The sequence below is a fragment of the Nannobrachium achirus genome (assembly GCF_963921795.1).
Source record: "Nannobrachium achirus genome assembly, contig: SCAFFOLD_265, whole genome shotgun sequence".
Taxonomy (NCBI): domain Eukaryota; kingdom Metazoa; phylum Chordata; class Actinopteri; order Myctophiformes; family Myctophidae; genus Nannobrachium; species Nannobrachium achirus.
This window is the reverse complement of record NW_027664860.1, coordinates 28,511-34,212: the sequence shown is the minus strand read 5'-3', so window position 1 is coordinate 34,212 and position 5,702 is coordinate 28,511.

The following is a 5,702-nucleotide window of genomic DNA, read 5'->3' as shown; positions in this document are numbered from 1 at the left end:
TGTTCAAGGTAGATCGCTCACATGTGAAGCAGAGCTGGCGAGGTGTGCGAAACACCTACCTCGGCAGCAGACCTGTGGTCATCAACGTTAGCAGTGAAGGAATACAAGAAGACAAAGAACAGCCACAGGGAGAAATCCCAGACATGTTGACTGCCTTCTCCACACTGCATGGACAGCGCTTCCCTAGGCTGCGGGATATCTGCATATAAAGGGAAAACCCCTTCACATTTCACACTAATGCCTCAAGTTTGTGGTAGTGGTCTTGCATATCCATATGATCTGAGATATGGTCTGCTTACTCAATCTGATGACATGTACCGGCAATGAAAGTATCACCCGAATAATACAAATAAAAACTTATGTGAATGTTCTTTGCAATAAACTTGAACTTAACAAAATGAAACTTGAACCTCACTTTTCATTCTTTGTTTTCTGAGAGGCACATAACATGTATGAAATGAAGGGAATGTACCAGAACACCAAACAAATTATAATTATATTTATTACAGATGATAATGACAATAACTAAGAAACTAAGTTACTGACCAAAAGAAATGGGGGGGGGGGGGGAGAGGCGGGTTATAAAGACTAGCTAAGCTCCAGTCATAAAGCCCTGAACAGCCTCTGAACTCAGATCTGAAGCAAGACCTAGAACAGCAGCAGCTGCTGTTACGCCAGGAGTCATGGAGAATGCTACAGAAGTGTTGAGAGAGCTACTTCTGTCTAAGGCATGGAACAGGAGCAAGAGCGTGTGCCTTAGCCTCTCGGGTATTGCAGGCTGTGTATCCATCCTTCTGCGTCACGCTCAGATAAAGGAGGCAAGAAACATGTGTCTTCCCACCCCTGAGTGGACCAACTCAGTACTTAATCCATTGGGTTTGACAGACAACATTGGGAGCTCTGAATTAGCGAAAATGACAGAGATGTCTTTTGAAGTCCAAGAGCATGAGAACGATAGATTCGGTATAGGGAACAGAGTGCATTTTAAGGGCCCTTGGGAAACATGCTTTGATGATTTGGAGAACTCCAGTTGTGTGTTCCGCACCTCGCCACCAGGATTTGAAGGATGGATTTTGGTACAGGCCATGATACGTGTGGAGGACAAGAAAACCTCAACCCTGGTAACCGAAGACCTTCAGCACTTCAGGGTTCTACACCTTCCTTACAGAGGAAACGATGCCTACATGCACATCCTGATACCCCAGAGGGGGGAGGATAGTGACGTGTTTGAACTGCTGAAGCGTGTCCCTGACCTCACACACTACTTAGACCTGAAGGATGCCAAACAGGCAGGGTCTTACACTTTGCTGCTGCCCAAATGGCAAACGGAATCCAAACATTCTCTGATCAAGACAATGGAGATGGTGAATGTGCCCTTATGCGGTTTAAGTTGGATGACTCAGACTTGTGTGGTGGATGTTCAAGAGGGCTTGCTGTCCATGGACAAAAAAAAAAAAATTCCTTGTGGCAGATCCAAAAAGCCTCTCAAATATATTGTGGACCAGCCTTTCATTTATGTCATCACAAGTCGAACTGACTGGCAGAAGGGTCCCCTAACGCTGTTTGTGGGAGCAGTGAAGGATCCCAGGCCAGAAACATGATTACCATTTTTTTTTGTGATGAAACAATATCAATAAATGACAATAAACTCTTGATTCCCTGCTTCTGATTATTTATTATTTTAAACCATTTAAAATCAGGAAAGCATATTTTGTGATATTTCAGCATTAGCTGGAATGAAGAACAAATACCCATTCTACAGACAGAACTGCTGATTAGAATCAAAATCAAACTTTATTCTTAAGTTAATATCACATTACAGGTAACTAAATTCTACTAAAAGACAGAACAATAAAATTCTGGAAGTAATACCAGTATAAAAGTGAACAAAATGAGAATAAACATTTAAGATTTGTGAAAGTATGTAACAGGAGAGTATATTTAGAGAGCACAGGTCACATCAATTCAATTTCAATTAAAATGAGTTTTATTGGCATGAAAAAACATACGTGTCCCAAATCAAATAAAACATGTGAAATGGAGGGGGTACAGCATTGTGTAAACAGAGCTATTTCGCATAATGACATTTTATATACAGGGTATAAAGCTTTTGGAACAAATAACAGCATTATTTTTTCTCAAAATGCAGTTTAAGGTAGCAGCTCTGTTTCATGCTGTATGTGCAGTAGGTGTAGATGTCAATCCATGGTTAATAGTCCTTAGGGTGGTTGTGTTTCTAGCCTTCTTTTGTCCCAACAGTTCATATCAGTGTGTGCATTGCTGTGGCCACAGGCTCATTCGGTGGTCCAATTGCTGTCAGATTGAAGAAAAAGAAAAAAAGTCTGGTGGTGTTGCTCTTCAGGACGCTCTCCGTGGTGTTGCTTTCGAATGCTCTGACGATGCGTTCGAAATGTTCCTCAAAAAAACACTCCCCAATCAGCCATGGTCTCATAAACCATCCCCTTCATATCTGTATGCATTTGGACATTCACATAATCACTTTCCCTTGAATCAGGCTCGTTTATCCAGAGAGGGGTGGTGATTTTACCCATTTGTCTGAAATCGTTGAACAGAGACAATATGGTTGGGAACTGACGTGCAGGTTCACTTTCAAAACTGAATCCCATTTCTTCCATCCTTATGCGGTTGCTCCGGGGACCTTCGGAGGAATGGTGGTAGGACAGTGTGAAAAGGTACATGGGATGAGTACTGTCACGGATAAGGAACGTTCCCACAGGGCTAGTTAAAAGTTTGCTGTGCGCATCCTTTACACTCAGTGGACCCCAGTAGAACGTGGCCTTCCTCACCATAGATTCATTCTCTTTGATCAGATTGTATTGATTTTTAGAGCTACAAAACACAAAGTGGCTAGTTCCTGCCATGATATGGAGACGATGCAAAATAGTTGTGTCAAACCCCGAATAAGACTCCTACAACATTCTTATATAGGTTGTATACACCCTCCCCTTTTGGGGGCGGACCAGAAAAGAACTGAGAAGGGTTGTGTGGAAAAAGCACAGGTTCCTTGCATACCACAAGTTGTCAAAGACCAGCCTCCCCCCGGCTATTCTTGACATCTCAAAACTGACATAGTACTGCAGTGCAAGTGTATTTGTTGAGAGCTCCCTGCCTGTTCATGAGGCAAGGTCACAGAGTCCTTTGGGGCTGTTCTTCTGATGGAGGGTGTAAAAGGAAAAAAAAAAGAAATCGTTCAAATTAAATTCCCACAAATTAAATTCAATCGAATTATATGTCCTCAATTGTCAGTATTCCCCCTTCAACTAATTTTGACTTGAAAAGAGGCAGGTTGGCTGTAAAAATGGCTATCAGTTGAGATCTATTTCTTCGCACAAACTCTCTAGGGCTGCCAGACTCCTCCTCAACAACAGAATCAGATGCTTCAGGAGAAGAAGTCGAAATTGTCTGCTCAGGTTCAGGGGTAGAGTCACTCATCATGATATATGTTATGATTGGGGAGATTAATAGATATTTATACTAGATGATCGCTAAAGGATCTCAATGACTAACCAATTTACTTCCCAAACTCCTCTCCGACGCTCCTTTAGCCACAACAAAAGTGACAATACCCTGTGGTCTCCTGACAATAATTTTGTTGAGGAGCGAAGAAAGTTTTCTTGTATATCCCTTGGTCCCACCCCCATATATACCCATGATCATCATCATCATCATCATCATCATCATCATCATCATCATCATCGTCGTCCAATGAGGTGTCCATCATCACAATGCACTCTATTGCGGTCACCAAGCCCTGCGTTTCAAGTTATGCAATAGCATTGGGTTTTCATTGGGACTGAGTGACACAGCGGCCCATATAGCAATGATCAAGCATGAAATGAGAGAGACGGCCAGTGATACTATGCTCATCCATCCACTGCTGCCCAGCAGGGACTCGCACTGCTGCTCGGATATCCTATCACCTTCACTCAGATTTTCCCTGCTCATCGAATTTACATGAGCCTTGGTTTTCTTCTCCAGCTCCAGCAGCCTTTCGATCATACCCACTCCACGGTTGACCAAATGAGACACGCTCTCGGCCTGCTTTGCAGCCTGCTCCATCCCCGTGGCTAACTCGGGGCTGGTGAGGATCTTCGTACTGATCACACACGTAGGCCTGTGCACACTGCGTGGTGCCAGTCCACTCACTGGCGTGGGCAGCAGGCCCGGCGGTGACCTGAGATTGTAGGTCCCAGTCTCTGGTTTGTAGCACAGAGGGCCAAAGCAGTGTGTGCCGCAAACCACAGGACACAATGGGCTCAGCCACATGTCCTCATCTGGCTCACAGGATGCTGTGACCCTGTCGGCTCGGACAGGCATGTCACATAAGCCCTGGGCGTTGCATAAGGGCTCAGTGTAGTCTAGGGCTCCATCCGTGACCATGTGCTGTTCAAGCCAACAGGTCTGGTTATCGGTCTGAACATCAGTGAAGGCCATGTACCAGTGAGAGAGCTTGATGGGGGTGAACCGGGTGCGCCTCACAACAATCACAACACCTTCATAGCTGGTGTGGATCACATTGAGGAGTGGAGTGTCAGTGAATAGCCCTAGGCCACTATGCAGGCCTGGGTAGCAGCCTGTCATGTCTGACATAATAAGGCCCTGAGAGCAGGTTGCCAGTGTGTGCTGGGCCCCATTCAGCACTGTCGTGGCCAAGGCATAGTGTGCAGCTGCCTGAAGCGCCTCGCTCCTCCAGTCCTCTATCCGGTAGCTTAGCTGGTCAGTGTGATGGATTGAGTCTGACCTGTGACCGTAGCTGAATTCGGTGGCAACATTCCTGACCATATCCCGATAGGGCCTCAATATGTCCAAGGTGTTAGCCGGTCTCCGTTTGGCTTTCAAGAGTTTGCTTAGAGCCATAACATCCAGAGCAAAGCTATCGTGGCCCTCGTGCAGGTGAGTTTCAGCGAGGGCCTCCATATCGCTGATGCTGGCATCCAGCTTGTCAACAGCCCTATTGAACTCAGCCTCTGCGTGGCAGAGAATTGTGTTTGCTTCTCTCCATTTGCTGGTATAGCAAAGTGAGTCGCAAACTTGTTTTCCGTTCACCTGGACCATACCCTTGCACATGCTGACCGAGCAGTTATCATGTGGCCAAATTAGCAGGTTCTTCCACGTGGAACCCAGGGAGAAAACATAGACCATAAGCTCTGATGAAGTACGGATCTTCCACTTGCCTGCTGGTAGGATCACTCTGTAGTCACTACGCTGTCTGTCCTTCTCCACTAACTGTGTAACCGCCCCACGCGTGTTAGTCTTGGGTTCTAGCTTACCCTCCCTGTCCGGGACTAGAATAGGGTGGCCTTGGAGGCTGTCTTGGGAGCGGTAAAGTGCCCTGGACGATGAGGAAGCATCTGTTATGGCTAAGAGCAGCACTGCAGTATGGCTGCAGAGGTGGAACAATAGTGCTGCTGCAGAACCCAGTTGATAGGTCATTTGAATTTGTTATGTCCCGGGGACCTGTAACACTCCCTATGAATACGGTGGAACAGGAAACCTGTCACCGAGTTTATTAATAGGGTCAGGATTAAGCTTGTGATGCTGATGGCATATACCCTGGCTGCTAGGGTCTCCATGGCAGGAGATGTGATCTTGCTGGAGCTGTTGGAGCCTATCAGGTCCTTCTCAAGCCTCAATATGCTAGATGCAGCCCAGCTCAGGCATTTCTCAACACGGACAAGAGC